This window comes from Bubalus bubalis, chromosome X (genome assembly GCF_019923935.1).
Source record: "Bubalus bubalis isolate 160015118507 breed Murrah chromosome X, NDDB_SH_1, whole genome shotgun sequence".
Classification (NCBI taxonomy): domain Eukaryota; kingdom Metazoa; phylum Chordata; class Mammalia; order Artiodactyla; family Bovidae; genus Bubalus; species Bubalus bubalis.
Window position 1 is genome coordinate 29706439 of NC_059181.1, and position 26292 is coordinate 29732730.

At 38.8% G+C, this 26292-nt stretch overlaps 1 long non-coding RNA gene and 1 other non-coding gene across 4 annotated transcripts in view; one reads left to right on the forward strand and one right to left on the reverse strand.

Annotated features, from left to right (window-relative positions):
- LOC112582299 overlaps nt 1–26292 on the forward strand; it is a 114220-nt gene that overhangs the window by 23287 nt on the left and 64641 nt on the right. The gene's annotated exons all lie outside the window — the stretch shown is intronic.
- TRNAG-UCC lies at nt 1872–1943 on the reverse strand. Its single transcript has one exon. It is a non-coding gene; the product is annotated as a tRNA-Gly (tRNA).

Below are 26292 nucleotides of genomic sequence, written 5' to 3' on the forward strand. Positions count from 1 at the left end.
TAACTAGCAAACTGGAATAGATGTAGCTGCATTTCAGCCTTTCTGCTTCTCTTGGCGTGGAATGTCTCTCTATAAATTACTTTGTCTGCCACTGGCAATTTGTAAAATGGAAAAAAATCAAGGTCAAGAAAATATGCTCATGGGTTATTCTTCTGCATATTAATAAGTGGAAATGGTCCCCATTATTGCCCTATAAGTTATAAAACCTGGGGGAGCCATGTTGGCTAATTATGTTAATAGTTAGATGCTGGAGGATGTTGAAGATTAATTCCTATATAGAATTTGTCTCATCATCCATTTCTTACCTGCCAATCTGTTCCAACTACTAAACACTCAGGCAGAAAGCACAGAACTCCAGCCATTAGAAAACAAATGTCCACACATATTTAACTACCAATGTGCCTGGATCCTTCATCTTTGATGAAAATATATTGCCTGTGATGAAATTATATTGTAAATATTTGCTTGACCTTTTCAAGTGGAATGGATTTGCTGTTCTCTATAGAACTGTGTAATATATGAAAGTGAAAAGTGATGTCGCTCAGTCATGTCCAACTCTTTGCAACCCAATGGACTGTAGCCTACAATGCTCCTCCATCCATGGGATTTTCCAGGCAAGAGACTGGAGTGGGTTGCCATATCCTTCTCCAGGGGATCTTCCCGACCCAGGGATTGAACCCAGGTCTCCCGCATTGTAGGCAGGCACTTTATCATCTGAGCCACAAATGACTGTTCAGTCAGATCAAATAAATACTTCCAGTAGTATTTTCTGTATAATCTGCTCTAGAAAAACCACTCCATTTTCTAATGGATTCGATAGAAGACTAAAAGAAGCTACTGATGTGAGGCAGCTTAAAATGGGCAGTGGGAAAATGTTTAAAATTAGTAAAAAGTTGGACAGGAAATCTTCATCATGAGAAATTCATCAGATGTAAAAATTCATATTCCTTGATAAAAGGAATCACAAATGTGTGCAGTGCTTTCAACTAGGGTAGTATTGTCATTTGGGAAAGAACACTTCATTGTGAGGAACCCTCTCTCTGAGGGCAGGATATTTAGTAGCCACGCCTGCCTTGCCATCTAATGACCCTACCCACTGTCATTGTAACAAACAGCTTTTTTTTTTTTAGGACTAGGAATCACCCACTATTGAGAACCACTGGAATAAAAATTCTACATGTTAAAGTTGGAATAAGATCTAGGTTTTTGTCAGACAGTGGACACTAGAAACACACAGAATAATTTTGAAATGACAGATAAATTGAATTTTGAAGATAATTTTAATTATAGTGGAGAAAGCAATTTTAGTTGTACTTGATTATTACATTTACAGATGAATAGCTTCTGTTGAAACCAACTTTTAAATATTAATCACTTTCTGTTATTTATGATAAAATACAGTTTACAAATGAATTTTATGAATTCTGTGAATTAATTTGACTTATTAATTGACAGTTTCCTATCACTGACTTGAATTTTCTCCATCTGGACAAATTGCACTAAGTCCCCCCTACCCTGCCAAGAATGCCAGCTCTGCTGTCACAGTTACTAATATACATCACCCTGTCCTCACATGGCATTGACTCCAAGAAGTTTCCTGTTGAATTCTTCTCCAGATATTTATTGACTGGCAAATAAATGTCATTTAGTTTCAGTAAAATACAGTCAAGAGCTTATAGCTACAAATACCATCACTGTTTTGAAATAGAATCTTTATTATGGCCTATAGGTTCAGTGTGATTTGGTACCTGGCTATCTCTGAGACTTCATTTCCTACTTCTTTGTTTAAAAAAAAAAAGGAAAAAAAAAACATTATTTGGCTATGCTAAGTCTTAGACTCAGGATCCTTAGTTGCAGCGTGTGGGATCTAGTTCCCTGACCAGGGATCGAACCTGGACCCCTGCATTGGAAGCACAGAGTCTTAGCCACTGGACCACCAGGGAAGCCCCAATTTCCTACTCTTTAACTGCTCCCTTCTCTTAGTTTCACTGGCTTCCTTGTAGTCCCTGAAACTGCCTTCTGCCAGGTCCTTCAGGGGGCCTTGCCCTGGCAAACCCACCTACCTGGATCTTGTTATTCCTGATTGTCACATTCTTCTTTTCTTCTTTCAGAACTCCACTCATCCCCTCAGAGAGATCTTTTAGGACCAGTGTATCTTAAGTGTGTTTCCTTTCACTCTGCCATTCTCTGTACCCTTTAGCTGGCCTTTCTTTTTTTTTTTTTAATTTAATTTTATTTTATTTTTTAACTTTACAGTATTGTATTTGTTTTGCCATATATCAAAATGAATCCGCCACAGGTATACATGTGTTCCCCATTCTGAACCCTCCTCCCACCTCCCTCCCCATTTGGAGGATAATTATTTTACAATGTTGTGATGTCCTCTGCCATACAGCAGCATGAATCGTCCATAGGCATACATGTGACCCCTCCCTCGTGTACTCCCCTCCCATCTCCCTCCCCACCCTATCCCTCCAGGCTGTCACAGAGCACCAGCTTTGCACTCCCTGTGTCATACATTAAACTCCCACTGGCTATCTGTTTTATGTACAGTAATGTATATGTTTCCATGCTCTTCTCTCAAATCATCCCACCATCTCCTTTTCCCACTTTGTCCAAAAGTTTGTTCTTCAAAGAACTGCTGCCTGCCATTTACTCCATAGTAATTATTCAGTAGGGCTTCCCTGGTGGCTCAGTGATACTCTGCCTGCCAATGCAGGAGACACAGGTTCGATCCATGGGTTGGGATGATCCCCTGGAGTAGGAAATGAAAACCCACTCTAGTATTCTTGCCTGGAGAATCCCATGGGCCGAGGACCCTGGCGGGCTAAGTCCATAGGATGGCAAAAGAGTTGGACAGGACTTAGCAACTAAACACAAGAGCAAAATTCTTCAGTAAATCCTTTATTAGTAACATATTGAGATGGATTAGAGTAGACTGCCTGGATTTGAGTCCCAGTGCTATGCCTTACTGATTGGGTGACTTTGGGCAGGTTACTTTTAGTGCCTCAGTTTCCTCAGTATCCACATCATAGTGCTGTTGGCCCATCTTCTCCCTTAGCATTAAGATATATCCAAGTTAGAAAGAACTTCAGAGAATATTTACTGCAGTTTTCCATCCAAGGCAACAGCTCTCTTCCTGTTCTGTGTCCCTGTATTCTTTCATAATTTTATCTTTTTCTTGTTACTCAAAAATCTCATAATGGTGAGAACAGAGAGTTACTTTTGGAGTTATTAGTGTCTTGTGTATGGCCCTTTTTATACAACTCCTACACGGAAAACTTCAATGGTCTTGATTTCATCTCAAAACTGATTTTCAACAAACATAGCTCTTGAACTGAATTGATTTTCTCCATTACATGCTACAAAAAGTGACAATTATCATTTGGTTATTTGACAGTTTGTCTCAACAAACATTCACCTTGAATATTTCTTAGGTCCTTATAGGAGATGGTGGGTATTTGGAACAAAGGGGGAGAATGAAGAAAAAAATTATATAAAATCCATGTTCTCACAAAATTTAGAATGTAATTATGAATGTAAAAATTAATGCTTATCACATAGGGACTCTTTGATTTTTTTTAAACATCTGAGGGCAGGGTTTTTCATTTATAAAAGAAAATTTTTGTTGCATGTTTTAATGAATATTTTGGTAAAGTTAAATTTAAAACCCTGATTTTTCTTAGGCATTTAATTTATACTTGTTATACTGTTGCAGATCAATAATCATGGTACATATTCTTTGATGGGTGTTCTCTAGCTCACACTTAACAGATTAAATTATGCTAAACAATTAACCTCAATTTTATTTAAAGTGTCTAAGAATCTCCATTTACAAGTTTAATATATCTGATTCTCACAAGTTCTTCAAAAGCCTCCCAGGATAAGAGTAGAAACAAAATCTTCCTGTTCACTTAAGCAACTCCTCTGAATCAAATAAAGCAGAAACATTAATAGAGCAGGAGCACTTACATATTTAAATAATCTTTAAACTCCATGAGATTGTCTTACACCTTTCAAGTCAAAGTCACAAGTCTAATATTAATTAACCATTTCAAATTAAAATCAGCTCACATGTCAGATTCTCCAGTACATCAGATTTTTTTTATTTATTTTTTTAAATATAAATTTATTTATTTTAATTGGAGGTTAATTACTTTACAGTATTGTATCGGTTTTGCCATACATCAACATGAGTCCACCACGGGTGTACACGTGTTCCCCATCCTGAACCCCCCTCCCTCCTCCCTCCCCGTATCGTCCCTCTGGGTCGTCCCAGTGCATCAGCCCTAAGCATCCTTTTAAATGTGCCAATAAGCATCTTAAAACATAGAATACACTGAACTGACAAAAGGTAATCCCAAAGTTAATACAAAGTAATATTGCTATGGTTTTGATTTTAGTTGTTTTTTTTCCTCATATAGCTGCAAAATGCAACTAAAGGTTCTAAGACTTGAGGCCATAATTTCAATTTGTGGTCAGAGAAGTCAAAGCCAGGACATAGGAGCCCTCTCTTGTAGTATTGGCTCTCTCTGACCTGATTCAACATAGTCAGTACTCTTAACCTGATTGGATGCCACATTGTTTTGTTTGTTTTGGGTTTTTTTTGACGGGGTGCCACATTCAAAAAAAAATTTTTTGGCTGTGCTGGGTCTTCATTGCTGTGCACGAGCTTCCTCTAGTTGCGGTTCCCAGGTTTCTCATTGCAGTGACTTCTCTTATTGTGGAGCACTGGCTCAGTAGTTGCCCCGCAGCATGTGGAATCTTCCTGGACCAGGGATCGAACCTGTGTCCCCCGCACTGGCAGGTGGATTCCCGACCACCAGGGAAGTCTGCCACATTGTTTTAATACTTCTTCCTGACTGATTCTCATCAGCCTCCACTAGTTTGTTTGGGGTTTTTTGGGCAGTGGGGTTACCATATTGTTTTGTTTAAAAACTTTTTATTTTCTACTGGGGTATAGCTGATTAACAATGTTGTGATAGTTTCAGGTGGACAGCAAAGGGACTCAGCCATACATATACATGTACCCATTCTCCCCCAAACTCCCTTCCCATCCAGCCTGCCACATAACATTGAGCACAGTGCCCTGTGATTATCCTTGTTGGTTATCCATTTTAAATAAAGGAGTGTGCCACGTTGTTTTAATACTTCTTCCTGGCTGATTCTCATCAGCCTCCACCACTGTGTTATAATTTCATAAAAGACTATAGTTCATGATAGCTACTGTATAATACCTAATAGTTTACTATACCATTCATATACATGCACAAAATAAACTATTTTCATCTTACCTTAAGTATTTTTGTAAGTAAATACATGCTGGTATTAAAAAATTCAGTTTTAGCTAATGTTCATGGTTCATTTCAGAAATACACAGTTGTTTATTAGCAGGTCTTAAACCAAACAGGGTAGCAGAAAACACAGCACTTCACATTTGATTGAGCACATTTTTAGAGTGAATGAGAAGAGTTGATTAAAGGTAAAAGGGATCTGAAAAACCAGTTGGTCTTTGGGAGGATTTCACATATGACTTTCCAAGCTTTTTTAAAGAATCTATTTTTGCAGTAGAGTCCACATGCAACCTATTACACAGGAAAATATGAGTGGATGGCCCCTTTCGATGGATAGAAACATGTATTCAAATCAGATTTCATTTATAGCCCCCACTTCCTTGATTTTAAACTGCTTCAGTTTATTTGTATTAGTGGCATTTAACTAAACCCAGAGCTAGAGAACAGAACCTGAGGACAGAAAAAGCAGCTGAATTAACTTTAAAGTACTCTTCATATTATCCTTTAAAATCTTTACCTCTACAAAAAAAGTCCTCTAAGTGTGACATTATGTAAAGGAAATGTTCAAGTGCAGGCATTTACAAAGCTGGCTGAAGGAAACTATAAGCAATGAAGTAGCCGAAGAAAGAATGTCAGAGCGAGCCTGAGGTTTCCATGTGAAGGCCTCACTTCCTAATTGTTATTATGCTTACAAGGACACTCTGTAAAAAGAAAAATGAACGCCTTGTTCAACACCTGCTATAAAAAGATGCTGGGACTCTGTGGCTTGCTTAAATCATTTTTTTCCTGAAACAAATTGCCGAACAAGCCCTAGGCCATTTAATTTCCAAATACCAGTAATTAAAATGAGTAACATCGTCAGAATTTGGCAGGGCCACAGCTTTCTTTTCTCTTTTCATTTTCCCATAAATTTTAGTGAAGGTCAGATTTGTTGAAGGGAGGAGAGGGGGCGAAATCTGCCGGCTCTGTGCTCATGGGAGGTTAAAATATGACTTGTTCACGATGTCCCTCATAGTTCAGGACTTAATGGTCCTTGACGGGGATAACCTAGAAGTTAATTTTACTCTGTGTCCCAAAAGCAGTCATTGTCAATGTAATCTTTCTTGTGGGCTGAAGGGTATTGTCAACAAATGATCTGACTTTCAGTAGCAATTGACCAGCAATGTCTCGGACCCAAAAAGTCAGGGATATGGCTCCTTATGGATCTGTTTCCTACTCATAGTGGTAAAAATATTTTTATCTTTTTTTTTTTTGCTTTAGCTCTTATACAGTCCATTTTTACATCTTTCTTCCTAAGAATTAGTTCTTAATAGTTCTCACTTTATTTTTTTCTTAAGTTGGTAATGTATCCAACCCATAAACTGTAAAAATCCTTCAGAATGCAGTATAGACTTGTATGAAGAAAAAAAAAAAAACTTTTAAAAGATATGGCTGGCTCTTTTTTTGGGAGAACTGGGGTAGAACAATGCAGAGCACATGTGCCTCTATCTCAGTCTTTGTTTCTCATCTTAGCCCTCTTCCTTCCTGGATGGGCAGACTGGATTGAGTTGTCTCACCTCTCTTGGTCTCATTTTCCTAATCTAGAAGGAAAGATTAAATTTGGCCTTGGTGAAAAGTCAGTGAACTCAGTTATGCATCACAGGGCAGATTAGCTTTCCAAGAAATAACCCGAGTCTCATTCCCATGAAGGACTCATCAGGAATAAACAAGTAGGATTTTCCCTTTTCCAGTCTCCCCTCACCATAAAGAGAGTAGTAATGTCTGATCTCCTTCAGATTTGGGTTCACCTTCCCCAGATGAGAATAACAGGCATTGCTTTGCAAAATGTTGGCCCCCTGGGTTGTTCTCCACAGTGGCCCAGACAGAGAGGATGACTATCGGAATCTATGGAAGCTAGACAGTAAATGCCAAGGACATGAGTATCAGCAAGGGCCTTGAGTTGCAGAGCCCGCTGGAAGGGACATTGCACTAGAAGGACTGTACTCTCTAATTGAAGGCCTGTAATGGTGGAATATGTGAGAATAGAGGACAAAGAATCAGTCTTAAAAAGGGGGGGGGCAGTGGCAAGAGCACATGGAGATGACATATTTGTATATAGCATGGAATATAATCCTATGTACTAGTGCAGATAAATGAACTGCAAGACTGAGATCTGCCTGGTTCTCTCTAATTGAGCCACAGGATACCAAAAGCTCAAAAGGAACAAAAATTGTAGGTGTGATTAAACCCCGGATTGTGTGTTCCTGAAAGGACTATTGGATGGTCTCTGATCCCAGATGTCGTAATACAACCTGAGAGTTGCCAGAAGGTTTCAGGTATGATTGACAAATAAAATTGTAAGGTGTTCAAAATGTACCTCGTGGTGATTTGATACAGGTATACATTCTCACCAAAAATGGTCCACAGGAGATGAAATGGAGCAGAAAGAGCAACATGAACCCAAACCAAAACAGAGATACATGGAGATACACGGAGCAGTAGACCTAGGAGAGAATTCAGTTCAGTTCAGTTCAGTTGCTCAGTCATGTCCGACTCTTTGCAACCCCATGAATTGCAGCACGCCAGGCCTCCCTGTCCATCACCAACTCCGGGAGTTCACTCAAACTCACGTCCATCGAGTTGGTGATGCCGTCCAGCCATCTCATCCTCTGTCATCCCCTTTTCCTCCTGCCCCCAATCCCCCCAGCATCAGAGTCTTTTCCAGTGAGTCAACTCTTAGCATGAGGTGGCCAAAGTACTGGAGTTTCAGCTTCAGCATCATTCCTTCCAAAGAACATCCAAGGCTGACCTCCTTCAGAATGGACTGGTTGGATCTCCTTTCAATCCAAGGGACTCTCAAGAGTCTTCTCCAACACCACAGTTCAAAAGCATCAATTCTTCGGTGCTCAGCTTTCTTTACAGTCCAACTCTCACATCCATACATGACCACTGGAAAAACCATAGCCTTGACTAGATGGACCTTTGTTGGCAAAGTAACGTCTCTGCTTTTGAATTGGGTGACAACTAAGGCTGCTGTAAATGTTTCATTGCTTAGATCATGTTCCCAGGCCTTATTCACGTGTGTGTGCTCAGTCGTGTCCAACCCTTTGACCCCATGGACTGTAGCCCACCTGGCTCCTCTGTCCATGGGATTTCCCAGGCAAGAATACTGGAGTGGATTGCCGTTTCCTCCTCCAGGGGATCTTCCTGACCCAGGGATTGAACCCACATTGCCTGCATCTCCTGCATTACAGGCAGACTCTACCCACTGAGCCACCTGGGAAGCTATGGAAATGTGGTTACCTTGAAAATAGTAACATTTTCTAGGCCTGATCCACTTTTCCAGGACATTTAGGAAACCCCAAGAGGGCTGTGCTCAAGAGCAAGTTCACTCTCAGGTTGTAACAAGGCTCTCCCAGGACCATGCTATTCTGAGCGGAGAAGAGAGAGTAGACCCTTTCCTTCTGTTAAGTTGGGTTCTGAAGCAGGGTTGCTTCTAGTCCATACGTGGTTAGGGACATTTAATGAAATATCTTCCTCAGTCTTAAAATGTCCTTTTATATTAGCACTTACATAAGTAACCAACTGGCTGGAGAAATGGATTCCAACTAAATGCAGAGTATTTCTCTTCCCTTTGAGTACATAAGACTAGGTTCAGCCTAGTTCTTAAGACAGATCTTGTCAATGTCCTGTCTATGTCCCTGAAATTTTATGTGTATTGCTATAGACATCCAACTACCTAAATCTATATCCCTTAGGATCTTCCCTGTACAAGGAAATGCTGAGGAATTTATGTAACATCTCTTGGGAGCATCTGCAACCATTGAATCTCAGGATAGGTGTGTAAACCTCCCCGCTCTGTCACCTCTGAGTGGGTGTTATGCATTGTTTGCCAGAGGATTCCAGCTCCAAGTGCCCACCAGGGTCATCGGCTTAATGTCTTAGCTACCCTCCCTGCCCTGTCTCATGACACCAATTCCTCTACCGTTGTTACCTGCCCTTACTTACCGACTGAGCTACTTAAACTTGAATTCTTACTTCAGGATTCAAATCTTGGGGGAGAGGGTGGGGAAATTAAGGCAAACACCTTCAAATGAGCTCTCTCCAAGAAGCTTTTAGTAGCCCCTACAAGTAGACTCTTCTTTGGTCATGTTGCATGCTCATCAGAAGCATTCAGATATGTCTGTGGACATGCCCTCATCTGGCAGGATCACTCCGCCAGTTCATCAGTCATGATAGAATTCTGCCTTGACTCACGCTGTCCATCCTCCTGTACCCATGCTGCAGCCCAAATTACTTTTTTTTTTTAAATTTCAGCTGTATTGAGGTATAACTGATAAATAAAATTGTAAGGTATTTAAAGTGTACATCATGGTGATTTACATGAATACATTGTGAAGGGCTTCTCAGGTGGTTCAGTGGTAAAGAATTCATCTGTCTGTGCAGAAGACGCTAGAGACTCAAGTTCCATCCCTGGATTGGGAAGATGCCTTGGAGGAAATGGCAACCCACTCAGTATTCCTACCTGGAGAATCCCATGGACAGAGGAGCCTGGTAGGCTACAGTCCATGGGATCTCACAGAGTTGAACATGACTGAGTGAGCACGCATGCATACATTGTGAAAGAATACCCCCCCCATCTAGTTAATTAACACATCTATCACCTCACACAATTATTTTTCTTTTCCCTTTTTGGTGAGAATATTTAAGTTCTACTCTCTTAGCATATTTCAACTATAAAATTCAGTGTTATCAGCCAAATTGCTCTAACCCAGAAACAGCAAAGGGATTTTGCCATGAAGATTGTTATCAGAAGCTTCCATAGTTTGAAGCCACAGAGCATGGTGAAATTAAAAATAATACACAACATAAGGCAATAATAATAGAAATCATATTGCATTATCTAAGATGATTATTTCCATTAATATTTTCTGTCTTATTTATATTGAGGCTGTATAAGCAAACTACTCCATTTCTTGCTTAGCAGGTATGAGAAAGAGGGAAGGGGTGGGAGTGGGAAGAGAAATATGGTATATTTGACAAATCTTTCATTTACCTGTTCACTGTTAACCTTTTGTTTTCTCAAAGACAAAAATAAGTGAATATAACATAATTCAGGTACAAAAACTCCATGTTACTGTATTTTTTATTCTGAAAAAGTGAAAATCACAAAAAACTAAAATACTTCTCATATTTTGGCCAACCCAATAAATCTCTCCATATAGAGATAGAAAAGTTACCTTTTCAGGGTATGGTAGGCAGAATCCTAAAATGGCCCCCAAGATTCCTGCCCACTGGTGGATGCACCCTTTACAATCCTTGAGTATGGGGTGAAACCTATGAATATAATGAGAAATAACTCCCATGGCTAGGTTGTTAATCAGTTGGCTTTTAATTGGGTGGGCTGTACCTAATCAGATGAGTGTTTAAGAGAGAGTTTTGCCCCTTCTTGAAATCAGAGAGATTGAAGGTGTGAGAAAGATTCTTCTGGCATCGAAGGAGCAAATATTCACGTTTCAAATTAGCCTATCCAAACTAAGGATCCACATGGTAAGGAACTGAAAGTGGCCTCTAGGAGCTGAGAGCTACCCCTGGCTGACAGCAAGAAAACAGGGATCTCAATCATACAACCTCAAGGAAATGAATTTTTCCAACCACTTGAGGAAGACTGAAAGGGGCTATTTCCTTAGCCAAGTCACCAAATAGGGACACAGCTGGCCAACATATTGATTTCAGCCTTTTAAAACCCTGAGCAGAGGACCCCAGCTAAGATGTGTCCAATTCCTGACTCTTGGAAACTATGAGATAAGTTTGTGTTGCTCTAGACTTCTAAGTTTGTGATTTGTTAAACATGGGGATAAAACTAATACACAAAATTTCCAAAGAAATAGCATACCATGGCCAACCTATTACATTCAAGGTTGACAATCCTCTACATGAACCTTGCACCTCAAAAGACACTATCAAGTAAGTGAAAATACAACCTATAAACTGAGAGAAAACATTTGTAAATTGTATGTCTAATAAGAAACTTGTATCCAGAATACTTATAAAGCTTTTAAAATTCAATAATAGACTAGTAACCCAAAAATGCAAAGATTCTGAATAGATACTTCTCCAAAGAAGATAGATAAATGGCCAATAAGTACAAAAAAAAAAAAGATGCTCAACATTATTAGTCATCAGGGAGATGCAAATCAAAACTATGGTGAAATTCCACTTTAAATTCAGTAGGATGGCTGTAATAAAAAGAATATGCAGAGACATCTGAACCCTCATTCATTGCTGATGAAAATGTACAATGGTGCAGCAGTCTGATAGGTCCTCAAGTGGTTAAACATAGGGTTACCATAATGCCCAGCAATTTCCCTCCTACCCAGGAGAAATGAAGACATACACATAGAAAAACTTGTGCATAAATGTTCATGGCAACATCATTCATAAAAGCCAAAAGTGGGAAGAATCCAAATGTCCATCAATTGACAAATAGATAAGTAAATTGTGGTACATCCATATAATGAAATGATATTTAGCAGTAAAAAAGAAAGAAGTACTGATACATGCTACAGCAAGTGAAAGAAGCCTATCCCCAAAGACCACATACTGTATTATGCCATTTATATTAAAGGTCCAGCATCAGAAGATCTATATGAAGAGACAGTAGATTAGTGTTTACTTGGGTTGGGAAGTGGAAATGGGGTGTGGCTGCTAGTAGCACAGGGATTCTTCTGAGGGAAATGGTAGTGTGGTGGTTGCACAACTCTGTAAATACACTGAAAACCGTTGAACTGTACATTTAAGATAGGTGAATTTTTACAGGACGAAGACTATTTGCTTAAGCTGTTTTTTTTGTTTGTTTGTTTGTTTTAAGCCTAGTTTCTCTTTTGTTTTGCTCGGGCCATGCTAGGAAACCAAGTGTTCTATAGAAAGTAGACCAAAAAAAAAAAAAAAATTGAGTCCTCTGGTTGGCATAACTCAGAGGCCAGATCTGATGCATTTCATGGTGTTAGAAAGGTCATGTGGCAGAGGGAGAAGCATCCATTGTCAAGTTGTGAGGGTTTTTTTTTTTTTAAGATTTTATTTATTTCTTTTTGGTTGTACTGAGGTCTTCTTTGCTACCCAGGCTTTTCTCTAGTTGTGGTGCGTGGACTTCTTGTTGTGGTGCCTTCTCTTGTTGCAGAGCATGGACTAGGCACATGGGCTTCAGAACATGCAGTGCCTGGGCTCAGTAGTTGTGGCGCATGGGTTTAATTGTCCTGTGGCATGTGGAATCTTTTGGGAACAGGGGTTGAACCCTTGTCCCTTACATTGGCAGGCAGATTCTTTACCACTGAGCCAAGTCATGACTCTTCTTATCCTTGCTTTCTTCCTAAGAACTAGGTGATCTCTCTAACCTCACTATGGCTTGGGGAAAAATAAGGAGGGATTGAACTAGACAAATTCCCAGTCACTAACAGTTCTAACTATTTTATTCAACCTGATGATATATACAAAGATAATCATGGAAATGGCTTTCAAGGTATCTGGTTATACCAAGATATCACTGAAAAAGGCTATCTTGATTGTTTTAAACCAGAGAATTTATTAAAATTAATACATGTAGCCAAGAAAGAGCTCAAGAATTTCATGTCACCTTTTTCTGTGTTAATTATTCTCTATTTTAATGTGAATTTAAGATCAAGATTGTATCCAAACTGCCATTTATATCTGAAGCACAATTATTTGCCTTGGGTTTCCTGATACTAATTTTGCTCTTTTAACCAAATTATTTTCAAAAACTCTTTAACTGTCCTAAAAGCTCAGAAATGAGGAAAGGGAAAAACACAAACTAGTTTAACGCAATGAAAAAATATCTTTCAGTTCCACTTAGAACGTCTAAATGGCTTTCCACTTTACTTGGTCACTAAATACTCACAAGGCCTTATTCTATTAGTTACTAAGGTAACCCAAAGCTGGCAGCATGTTGACATACCTTTCAAGGACGAGAGATTTTGCAGTATTTCATAGATAATGTCACATTAACCTCAAACTCGTCCTTTTTATAAAAGAACGATAATTATTTGAATGAATCTGTTGTAATTTTATTCTTTGGATTTTTTTTGTTGTTGTTGTCTAGGGACTTCTTGCTGCACTTTCCTTCAGCTTGAATACTATTCTGTTTTTAAAATAATGCAGAAGTAGAAGTCAGATATCTTTGTTGATTCCTGCATTAAACCACTCATTTGTTCCTTGTATGGATTATACATAGCCTGGGTCAGAATCCAGGTAGTCATCCAGATGGTCCTCAAGAGAGGACCTCCTTTGATCTCCCCTTACAAGCCCCTTATATTGTTGTTGTTCAGTCCTTCAGTCATGTCTGACTCTGCGACCCCATGAACTGTAGCATGCCAGGCTTTCCCATCTTCCACTATCTCCCGGAGTCTGCTCAAATTCATGTCCATAGAGTCAGTGATGCCATCCAACCATCTTATTCTCTGCTGCCCCCTTCTTTTGCCTTCCATCTTTTCCAGCCTCAGGGCCTTTTCCAATGAGTTGGATAAGGATATGCCTAATGAAAATTAAGGCAAAAAGGGTGTAATAAGGATAAAAGATAAAAACAGATGATATTTTTTGTCATTAACTGCAGTGCATAAACTCAGGTAAGAGAAGTAAGATTTTCTGTTCTCATGTTATAAATGAGAATTGTAGCTAGGAATCAAGTGTATTTCCCCCATAGCCCATCCTTAGAATGTGAATGTAGATGTGCTACCAGTTGTGTCTAAGAATCAGCTACTTTCCAAAGTCAAACAGTGCTGAGAGTTCATTAGTCTTCTCCAAATAATCCAAAGTAGTGATAGATTTAGATACATGTACATTGAAGTAGATGCAGTAAATATTAACAAAATCAATACTGACAGCAGTTCTGAACAATCAAACAATTATACACTTAAGAAAAAATTGAGATCATTGATATATAACAAATCTGATCCAAGAAAATGCCTGGATCTAAAATCATGGTAATGTTCAACTATTTGCAGACCCTCTCAACAAATCAAGCACTCACATTTGTGAGTGGTGAATTCCTTGCTTTTCTAAAGTTCTTTAGGTTATTATTCAACAGTCCTTGGGAGGATTTAAATTTATGTACTTTTCAGACATCTTTAAACCTCACCTTATTCACCTAGATTCTGTAAAAAAAAATTATTTCTGGACTTGGTCAATTGTATCAAGATCATATTGATCAAAGGGGTTAATAAAATGACTGAATAAAATATTATCTAAAGTGATAGCATTCTATTCAGTTTAGCAAATATTTACTACCACCCCATAAGACTTAAATTGCTAAAGACTTCAATTAACTCAGTGGTTTATTTTATTCATAATACTTGTGTAATTGCCTATTTAAAATTTGTTTTATTAAAGCTAATTTTTATTACTTCCCTGTGGCAACCTATCCTTTGTCTAAAGAGTGGGGAAATTATCCATCGTATTTTGTACTAGATTATTAGCATCCAATTATGTTCTAGTTAATTTGAAGGTGTTAGAAAACAAATTACATATTTTGCTTACCAAAGAAAACTTTGTCACTAAAAATGCAAAATTTGTAAATATCCCATTTCTTTATTCATGAATATAAGAATACGAATTTGCATGGCATTTTTATGATAACCAATGAACAGTGTGAAATTAGTAGTTGGGGGTTGCTTTATGTTATAATATTTCTCAGGAAATATTTTATACCTAATAATCCAGTATTATGTACACTTGAAAGTTGCTAAGAGTAAATCTTAAATGAACTCACCACAAAGAAGAAATGACAATTACGTGACATGATGAAGCTGTTGACTAAGCCATGGCATGCTAATCATTTTGCAGTCCATCAGTCAGTTCAGTCGCTCAGTTGTGTCCTACTCTTTGTGACCCCATGAACTGCAGCTCTCCAGGCCTCCCTGTCCATCACCAACTCCCGGAGTTCACCCAAACCCATGTCCATCGAGTCGGTGATGCCATCCAACCATCTCATCCTCTGTCATCCCCTTCTCCTGCCCTCAATCTTTCCCAGCATCAGGGTCTTTTCAAATGAGTCAGCTCTTCGCATCAGGTGGCCAAAGTATTGGAGTTTCAGCTTCAACATCAGTCCTTCCAATGAACACCCAGGACTGATCTTCTTTAGGATGGACTGGTTGGATCTTGCAGTCCAAGAGACTCTCAAGAGTCTTCTCCAACACCACAGTTCAAAAGCATCAATTCTTCGGCACTCAGCTTTCTTTATAGTCCAACTCTTACATCCATACATGACCACTGGAAAAACCGTAGCCTTGACTAGATGGACCTTTGTTGGCAAAGTAATGTCTCTGCTTTTCAATATGTTGTCTAGGTTGGTCATAACTTTCCTTCCAAGGAGTAAGTGTCTTTTAATTTCATGGCTGCAGTCACCATCTGCAGTGATTTTGGAGCCCCCCAAAATAAAATCTGACACTGTTTCCACTGTTTCCCCATCTATTTCCCATGAAGTGATGGGACCAGATGCCATGATCTTAGTTTTCTGAATGTTGAACTTTAAGCCAACTTTTTCACTCTCCTCTTTCACTTTCATCAAGAGGCTCGTTAGTTCTTCTTCACTTTCTGCCATAAGGGTGGTGTCATCTGCATATCTGAAGTTATTGACATTTCTCCCCGCAATCTTGACTCCAGCTTGTGCTTCCTCCAGCCCAGCGTTTCTCATGATGTACTCTGCATATAAGTTAAATATCAAATCAACACCTACACCTTAAATGTATACAATGCTTTATATCATTTATATTTCAAGCTGGAGAAAAGAAAGTTTCTTCATTGAAATGCATTGTGAAGAAAATGCAGTTTGAAAACTGAATAGAAAGCTGTAAGACAAAGAATTGTGTGCATTTTGTAGAGTTGTGTATACGAATTTGTCTCAGGAGAAATAACTTGGTCTTTCTCTCTGTTTTGATTGTTTTCTGTGCTTGTTCAGAGTTTGTTTTGTCTCACTAGGTCAAGGAAATTCTGAAAAGGCATGTTCAAGTGACATGGAGCTTTATTTTTATCAATTAACTCTGGGTTCAAAATTCTATTAAGAGCACATAGACCGTTCACAAATTTGCTGCCTTAAATAGAATAAAACACAGGAAGATATAGAAACATTTGGAAAGGAGAAGTTGCTTGGAAGAATTCTAAAACTTAAGGGAAAAGATAAAGTCTTATCATAAAATTGAGATTATATTGTCAGTAAAAAAGGTTGCCATTTTCTTGTTGGAGTTTGTAAAATTTAATATGCAGAGAATTTTGTTTTCTCTTTTTCAGCTACATGTAAGAAACTTTTCTTATTTTTTGTTGCATATTTTTGACATATAACATTGTAAATTTAAGGTGTACAATGTGTTTGATACATTTGTGCATTGTAATGATTCTCATTGTAGTGATATTTTTCACATTACATAATTATAGTAAAATACTGTTGTCTATATTCATTATACTCTACATTAGATCTCTATGGCTTATTTTCCACACATTGCAAGTATGTACTCTTGAATATGTCAGTCTTATCCCTCCCACCCCCCATCCTCTGGTAATGACTATTTTACTCTTTTTACAAGTTTGACCTTTTTAGATTCCACATGTAAGTGACATCATACAGTACTTGTCTTTCTCTGTCTGACTCATCTCACTTAACATAATTTCCTCCAGGTCCATCTGCATTATCACAAATGGCAGAATTTCTTTCTCATGGCTGAATAATTCCACTGTGTATTTATATGCGACATATTTATCTGTCCATCTGTTAATAGGCATTAGGTTGTTTCCATATCTTGGTCTGATTCTTTTTAAATGAAAAAAAAAAATTCCCCCTAAGTATTTCACTACCATTGCTTTCCTCAAGAAGAATAAATAGTGTACAGTGTATTAGAAGGTAGAGGACAAACCTTTAAACTCATTTCATACTGTCTGAGAAGACCTAGTCCTGTATAGCCAACTGTAAGATCTTTGAAACAGATAATAACTGAGTCACAAACTTCTTATCATTTACTCAATGCCTTGCACTGTCTCAGAAGTTAATGAATACAAGACAGTTATGTTAGACATTTAAAAAAAAAATAACCTCATTTTATAACCAAGCTAATCAAGTGGGATATATTGATGGCATAATCATGTCTTAATCTTTCCTTCTAAACAGTAAAGAACTTAGGATCAGAGACTGGTTATTTTTCACTTTTGTATCCTCCACATTTCATATCATTAAACCCCCAATTCAGAATGTGAATAGTTAGGAACCCAAACCAGACTTTTTCTTCTTGACAATTTAGTCTAAATTCTGGTTAAGAAGACCCTAGGGATTATGATTTATCTAACTACCCTTCTTGTTTCTACTGGTCAGCATAATCACCTAAGTTGTTACATGTGTAACAAACAAAAGAATAGACTGACCTTCATCTGTATAATTCTATAAAGAAGTATCTTACTCATGCAGTGCCCTCTCATAATTTTCTAGCTCTTTTTAGCTTTGGTGAGCTTTACCCACACATACACATCATTTCCTTTAAAATAATTGTCATGGAAGCATTCTGAATATGTAAAGCGCTCTAGTTAGTTTCTGCCTGATGCTATTAATAGTTTCGGTAATCAAGACTCTGGGTTCAAATTTTATATATACAAAAGCACTCTTCCTTTTTACTGGAGTATAGTTGATTTACAATGTTGTATTAGTTTCTGCTGTACAGCAAGGTGAATCAGTTATATATATACATATGTCCACTCTTTTTTAGATTCTACTCCTGTATAGTATTAGGGTATTGAGTAGAGTTCCCTGTGCTAAACAGTAGATTCTTATATAGTAATGTGTATGTGTCAGTCTTAATCTCCCAATTTACCCCACACCTCCCTTCTCCTTTGGTAACCATAAATATATTTTCTATATCTCTGTGACTCTATTTCTGTTTTGTAAATGAGTTCATTTGAATCATTTCTTTTAGATTCCACATATAAGAAATATCATACAATATGTCTCCTCTGTCTGACTTACTTCACTCAGTTTGACAATCTCGAGGTTCATTCATGTTGCTGCAAATGGCATTATTTTATTCTTTTTAAAGGCTGAGTAATACTCCATTGTGTATATATACCACATCTTCTTTATCCATTCCTCTTTTGATGGACAAAACAGTCGCTTCCATATCCTGGCTATTGATAACAGTGCTGCAGTGACCATTGGGTGCATGTTTTTCCCCAGGAGTGGGATTGCAGGGTCATATGGTATCTCTATTTGAGTTTCTTTTAGGAAACCTTATTGTTCTCCGTATTGGCTATACCAATTGACATTCCCACCAACAGTGTTAGAGGGTTCCATTTTCTCCACACCCTCCCCAGCATTTAATGTTTGTAGACATTTTGATGATGGCCATTCTGACTGTTGTGAGGTGGTACCTCAATGTAGTTTTGATTTGTATTTCTCTAATAATTAGTACTTTTGATCATCTTTTCATGTGCTTCTTGGCCATCTGTGTGTCTTCTTTGGAGAAATATCTGTTTAGATCTACCCGTTTTTTAATTGGGTTGTTTGTTTTCTTTTGATACTGAGCTGCAACAAGCTATTTGTATATTTTGGAGATTAACCTCTTGTTGGTTGCTTTTGTTTGCAAATATCTTCTCCCATTCTGTGGTTTGTCTTTTGATTTTCTGGTTTCCTTCGCTGTGCAAAAGCTTTTACCTTTAATTAGATCCTATTTGTTTATTTTTGGTTTTATTTTTATTACTCTAGGAAGTGAATCAAAAAAGATCTTGCTGTGATTTATGTCAGAGTGTCCTGCCTATGTTTTCCTCCAAAAGTTTTCTTAGTTGACCAGTTTTATAGTAAAGGTCATGATTTCAGTTTTGACTGCTAAAGAATTTTACTTGGGACAACATACACTTTAACCTGTAAAGCATTTCAAATGTTTGAGAAAGATGAGGAGGAGAGAAGAAAAATGTTGATGTGTCTAGTTGCAATCAATTATAAAGATCGTATGAAAAACAGAAACTGTGATTCCCTAATGTTCTGGCGGGGGGGGCTGTTCAAACAACATGCTCAACTCAGAGCTCCAGAAAAATTATTGTATTTGACCTATAGCCCCACTTTATCCTTGGATTTTTGATCCCTAAAGAGTCTAGTTGACCTTTTATCTTGAAGCCTGTGGACTGATTTAAGTACTTCGTATCGATATTCTGGCAAAACCCTTCACCACAACTTTTCTCTATTGGTGGCCATCCTTAAAGTCCACCCCCCAAATTTTCTGGGTTTTACTGGAAATGCTTGTAAGTCATCATTTAAATAATGTTTTCAATATGTAGTTGATAACAGGCACTGGTTCACTTCTACTGTGCCCACTCTTTGAAAGGTAACTGATTCATTGTAAAATAAGAGTAGTTACAATTGTCACATGCCCAGTTTGTTCTAGGTATAATGTTAGGCATTTTTGTGCATGTCTCTTAATGATACAGAAAAATTTTTCTTTCAGTATAGGTATGTAGATAATACTTCTGCAATAGGTTATCTGGCCAAGGCTATGAAACTCGTCAAATACTTGAGATTTACCTCAAATACTTGAGAATTACCTCTGTAATTCATTTTCTTTGCTTCTCCAATGATGCACACACATATCCCACAAATACAGAAGGGAAAGCAAGTCTCCACATGCTCTCACCAGTGGCTTTAGGCCTTGGTTTTATTCTTTATTCTAGCTCTAAGATGGTACCCTATGAAAGGTATACACATCAAGATTGTAAAATTGAAAATTAAGCAAGAGTTACTGTTAAGTAAAATCTCCACCCTGGGACCTCCATGGATGTCTTCCTTCTTCACACAGTCCACTGAAAGAGGGCATGCTCACATACCACCTGAGTACCTCCCAGAGCATCCTAAGTGGCATGTGACCTCAGTGGCATCTGAGCCTGATCGGGTGTTTTGGCATCCAGGATACTGTCACAAGCCGGGCAACCTCGGGAAGTTGGCTCCTTCTCCCAGAGCCATGGTTTCTTCATACAAAACAAAAGGACTGGGCTGTGCTTTTCTTTAAACAAATCTGAGAATGGAACTCAGAAAAATTGTTTTACTACATTCACCATCCCTACTAACACCATACCTCTAAGCTAATCCAGAAAGAGGATAGCACACTACAGAGTTACTAATGAAGGTGTTTTTAATTTTTAAAAAATCTTTTTGGCCACACCATGTAGCATGTGAGGTCTAGTTCCCCAACCAGGAAGTGAACCCATGTCCCCTGTATTGGCAGCACAGAGTCTTAACCACTGGACCACCAGGGAAGTCCCCAATAAAGGCATATTTGAGAACACAAAAGGTGGCCCTGTACTCTACACCTGTATCCTGTATCCAAGGAGTGTGCTCCAGGAATCAAACCACACACCCCTTCTCCAGAAGTTGAGCAGTGAGTGTGCCCAGTACCTAAAACAAAGCGTCAAGAGATCAGCCACCTTCATCCTATGAAGGCATAGCAGTCTTCACGCCTCACTACCTCTTACAATGTCTATTTTTAATTCCGATGAGAAAAAACACTGTTTCTGGTGTAAATGCTGATGAAACTACATCAGTATCATTACAGGGTTTTCCTCTCGTCTTTATTTAGCATGTGAGTTCAGTTCAGTTCAGTAGCTCAGTCGTGTCTGACTCTTTGCGACCCCATGAATCGCAGCACGCCAGGCCTCCCTGTCCATCACCAACTCCCGGAGTTCACTCAGACTCATGTCCATCGAGTCAGTGATGCCATCCAGCCATCTCATCCTCTGTCGTCCCCTTCTTCTCTTGCCCCCAATCCCTCCCAGCATCAGAGTCTTTTCCAATGAGTCAACTCTTCACATGAGGTGGCCAAAGTACTGGAGTTTCAGCTTTAGCATCATTCCTTCCAAAGAAATCCCAGGGCTGATCTTCAGAATGGACTGGTTGGATCTCCTTGCAGACCAAGGGACTCTCAAGAGTCTTCTCCAACACCACAGTTCAAAAGCATCAATTCTTTGGCACTCAGCTTTCTTCACAGTCCAACTCTCACATCCATACATGACCACAGGAAAAACCATAGCCTTGACTAGACGGACCTTTGTTGGCAAAGTAATGTCTCTGCTTTTCAATATGCTATCTAGGTTGGTCATAACTTTTCTTCCAAGGAGTAAGCATCCTTTAATTTCATGGCTGCAGTCACCATCTGCAGTGATTTTGGAGCCCAGAAAAATAAAGTCTGACACTGTTTCCACTGTTTCCCCATGTATTTCCCATGAAGTGATGGGACCGGATGCCATGATCTTCGTTTTCTGAATGTTGAGCTTTAAGCCAACCTTTTCACTCTCCTCTTTCACTTTCATCAAGAGGCTTTTTAGTTCCTCTTCACTTTCTGCCATAAGGGTGGTGTCATCTGCATATCTGAGGTTATTGATATTTCTCCTGGCAATCTTGATTCCAGCTTGTGCTTCTTCCAGCCCCTCATTTCTCATGATGTACTCTGCATATAAGTTAAATAAGCAGGGTGACAATATACAGCCTTGATGTACTCCTTTTCCTATTTGGAATCAGTCTGTTGTTCCATGTCCAGTTCTAACTGTTGCTTCCTGATCTGCATACAGATTTCTCAAGAGGCAGGTCAGGTGGTCTGGTATTCCCATCTCTTTCAGAATTTTCCAGTTTATTGTGATCCACACAGTCAAAGGCTTTGGCATAGTCAATAAAGCAGAAATAGATGTTTTTCTGGAACTCTCTTGCTTTTTCCATGATCCAGCGGATGTTGGCAATTTGATCCCTGGTTCCTCTGCCTTTTCTGAACCCAGCTTGAACATCTGGAAGTTCACGGTGCACGTGTTGCTGAAGCCTGGCTTCGAGAATTTTGAGCATGACTTTACTAGCATGTGAGATGAGTGCAATTGTGTGATAGTTTGAGCATTCTTTGGCATTGCCCTTCTTTGGGATTGGAATGAAAATTGACCTTTTCCAGTCCTGTGGCCACTGCTGAGTTTTCCACATTTGCTGGCATATTGAGTGCAGCACTTACACAGCATCATATTCCAGGATTTGAAATAGCTCAACTGGAATTCCATCACCTCCACTAGTTTTGTTCGTAGTGATGCTTTCTAAGGCCCACTTGACTTCACATTCCAGAATGTCTGGCTCTAGGTGAGTGATCACACCATCTTGATTATCTTGGTCATGAAGATCCTTTTTGTACAGTTCTTCTGTGTATTCTTGCCACCTCTTCTTAATATCTTCTGCTTCTGTTAGGTCCATACCATTTCTGTCCTTTATCGAGCCCATCTTTGCATGAAATGTTCCCTTGGTATCTCTGATTTTCTTGAAGAGATCTCTAGTCTTTCCCATTCTCTTGTTTTCCTCTATTTCTTTTCACTGATCGCTGAGAAAGGCAAATCCCACAGTCCTGCCTAGCAAAGGACATTTGCTTACCATTTACTGTTAGTGAAATAAAATGTGAAAGCAATGAGATAGTATTCATTACTTAGAACTGTCTCTTCATTTCTGGAATAATTTTCTTTGTGAAGGATCAATGGAACTGAACAGTAAATATGAACGATGGAGCAACACTAGGTCACTGATTGCATGAACTTATCCTTTTAACCTCTTGAGCACACAGACACACACAAGTAATGGGACTAAGGTTTATAAGTAAAATCTCTGTCTTAATCCCTAAATATCATGATTTATGAAACCTTTGGCTTTTATGGTGCTAATAAAGTCAACAGTAAAATTTTTTTCTAGTAAGAAAATGATGTATATTCTTTGTAGGAAGTCTAGAAAATAAATAAAGAATGCAAAGCTAGCAAATTATCCCATTAACTAGAGAAAATCACTGTTAACACTCCAGTGTATTCCTTTCTTTGTTCTAAAATTCCATTAACATTTACTGACTCATTCATTCAACAGCCATTTAGCATAGTTCTCAATCAGCTGCACATTGGAATCACCTGGGGAATTTTAAAAATGCTAATGTGGTGACCCCATCCTCATGGATTCTCATTCAACTGGATGAAGTAAGGCCTGGGCACAGAGATTTTTCAGATTCCCTCTGGGTGATTGTAATATGCAACCAAAATTCAGAATCACTGATTAATTAAATTTCAATGAGTGCAAGACAGTACTAGGCCTGGCAATTCAATGACAAACCAATATAAGTTCCCTCAGGAATCTTATAGTCTTGTGGAGGGACAGGCAAATAAAGTGACAATTACAGTAACCTAAAATAAATATTGTAATGAAGAGTCTATAAATAACTATGTAAGCATAGGAAAAGGAACTCTTTAAGTTTGCCCTGAGAGATCAGGAAAAACATCTCAGGGAATTAGGCAGCAAGGGTCAAAGCTATGGTTTTTCCAGTAGTCATGTACGGATGTGAGAGTTGGACCATAAAGAAGGCTGAGCGCCGAAGAATTAATGCTTTTGAACCATGGTGTTGGAGAAGACTCTTGAGAGTCCCTTGGACTGCAAGGAGATCAAACCAATCAATCCTAAAGGAAATTAACCCTGAATATTCATTGGAAGGACTGATGCTGAAACCAAAGCTCCAATACCTTGGCCACCTGATGCAAAGAGCTGACTCATTGGAAAAGACCTGATGCTGGGAAAGATTGAAGGCAGGAGGAGGAGGGGATGACAGAGGATGAGATGGTTGGATGGCATCACTGACTCAATGGACATGAGTTTGAACAAGCTCCAGGAGATGGTGAAGAACAGGGAAGCCTGGCGTGCTGCAGTCCATGGGGTCACAAAGAATTGAACACGACTGAGTGACTGAACAACAATAAATATGATGAGCATTCCAGTTGTAGAGGGAAGTAGAGAATGCTCAGAAAGCCCTAAGTGGTTCCGCTGAGTGTGACAGAGGAAGTGTCTGGAGATAATACTGGCCGTGTAGGTAGCAAGCACATCCTGAAGGATTGTGTATCATTAACTGGGAATGATGGGCAGTCCTTGAAAAGTGCTGAGCAGAGAAATGACATTACTTCCATGTCTAATCCTTGCCTCTGACATCAGTGTGTATTTAAAGGCATAGATGAGACTAGATGTACCAAGACTCGAATGAAGTCTATAACAAATTTCAAGAGAACAAGTCTGACTGTTGTGACTCCCACAGTCTCCTAGTGGTTCGTTGTTGTTTGCTTTTTTTTTTTTAAGTAGGTTTGCAATATCATGTTAGTTTCAGGTGCACAACACAGTGATTCAATGTTATATATGTGTGTATATAGCTTTCCAGGTGGCATAGTGGTAAAGAATCCACCTGACAATGGAGGAGATACAAGAGACGCTGGTTTGACCCTGGATCAGGAAGGTCCCCTGGAGAAGGAAATGGCAATCTGCTCCAGTATTCTTGCCTGGAAAATTCCATGGACAGAGGAGCCTGGCAGACTATAGTCCGTGGGACTACAGAGAGTCGGACACGACTGAGTGACTAAGCAGCAGCATATGTGTATATATTATTTTTTATATTCTTTTTCCTTACAGGTTATTACAAAATATTGGATATAATTCCCTGTGCTATAGTAGGTCTTGTTGGTGATTTTATATATAGTAGACTGTATATGTTTTTTTTTATTTTATTTTTAAACTTTACATGATTGTATTAGTTTTGCCACACATCAAAATGAATCTGCCACAGGTATACATGTGTTCCTCATCTTGAACCCTCCTCCCCCCTCCCTCCCCATACCATCCCTCTGGGTCGTCCCAGTGCACCAGCCCCAAGCATCCAGTATCGTGCATCAAACCTGGACTGGCAACTCGTTTCATACATGATATTTTACATGTTTCAATGCCATTCTCCCAAATCTTCCCACCCTCTCCCTCTCCCACCGAGTCCATAAGACTGTTCTATACATCAGTGTCTCTTTTGCTGTCTCGTACACAGGGTTATTGTTACCATCTTTCTAAATTCCATATATATGCATTAGTATACTGTATTGGTGTTTTTCTTTCTGGCTTACTTCACTCTGTATAATAGGCTCCAGTTTCATCCACCTCATTAGAACTGATTCAAATGTATTCTTTTTAATGGCTGAGTAATACTCCATTGTGTATATGTACCACAGCTTTCTTATCCATTCATCTGCTGATGGACATCTAGGTTGCTTCCATGTCCTGGCTATTATAAACAGTGTTGCGATGGACATTGGGGTACACGTGTCTCTTTCCCTTCTGGTTTCCTCATTGTGTATGCCCAGCAGTGGGATTGCTGGATCATAAGGCAGTTCTATTTCCAGTTTTTTAAGGAATCTCCACACTGTTCTCCATAGTGGCTGGACTAGTTTGCATTCCCACCAACAGTGTAAGAGGGTTCCCTTTTCTCCACACCCTCTCCAGCATTTATTACTTGTAGACTTTTGGATCACAGCCATTCTGACTGGTGTGAAATGGTACCTCATAGTGGTTTTGATTTGCATTTCTCTGATAATGAGTGATGTTGAGCATCTTTTCAAGTGTTTGTTAGCCATCTGTATGTCTTCTTTGGAGAAATGTCTATTTAGTTCTTTGGCCCATTTTTTGATTGGGTCATTTATTTTTCTGGAGTTGAGCTGTAGGAGTTGCTTGTATATTCTCGAGATTAGTTGTTTGTCAGTTGCTTCATTTGCTATTATCTTCTCCCATTCTGAAGGCTGTCTTTTCACCTTGCTAATAGTTTCCTTTGATGTGCAGAAGCTTTTAAGGTTAATTAGGTCCCATTGTTTATTTTTGCTTTTATTTCCAATATTCTGGGAGGTGGGTCATAGAGGATCCTGCTGTGATGTATGTCAGAGAGTGTTTTGCCTATGTTCTCCTCTAGGAGTTTTATAGTTTCTGGTCTTACGTTTAGATCTTTAATCCATTTTGAGTTTATTTTTGTGTATGATGTTAGAAAGTGTTCTAGTTTCATTCTTTTACAAGTGGTTGACCAGATTAGACTGTATATGTTAATCCCAACCTCCTAATATATCCCTGCCCCTTTCCCCTTGGTAACTAGAAGTTTGTTTTCTATGTCTGTGAGTCTCTTACTGTTTTGTAAATAAA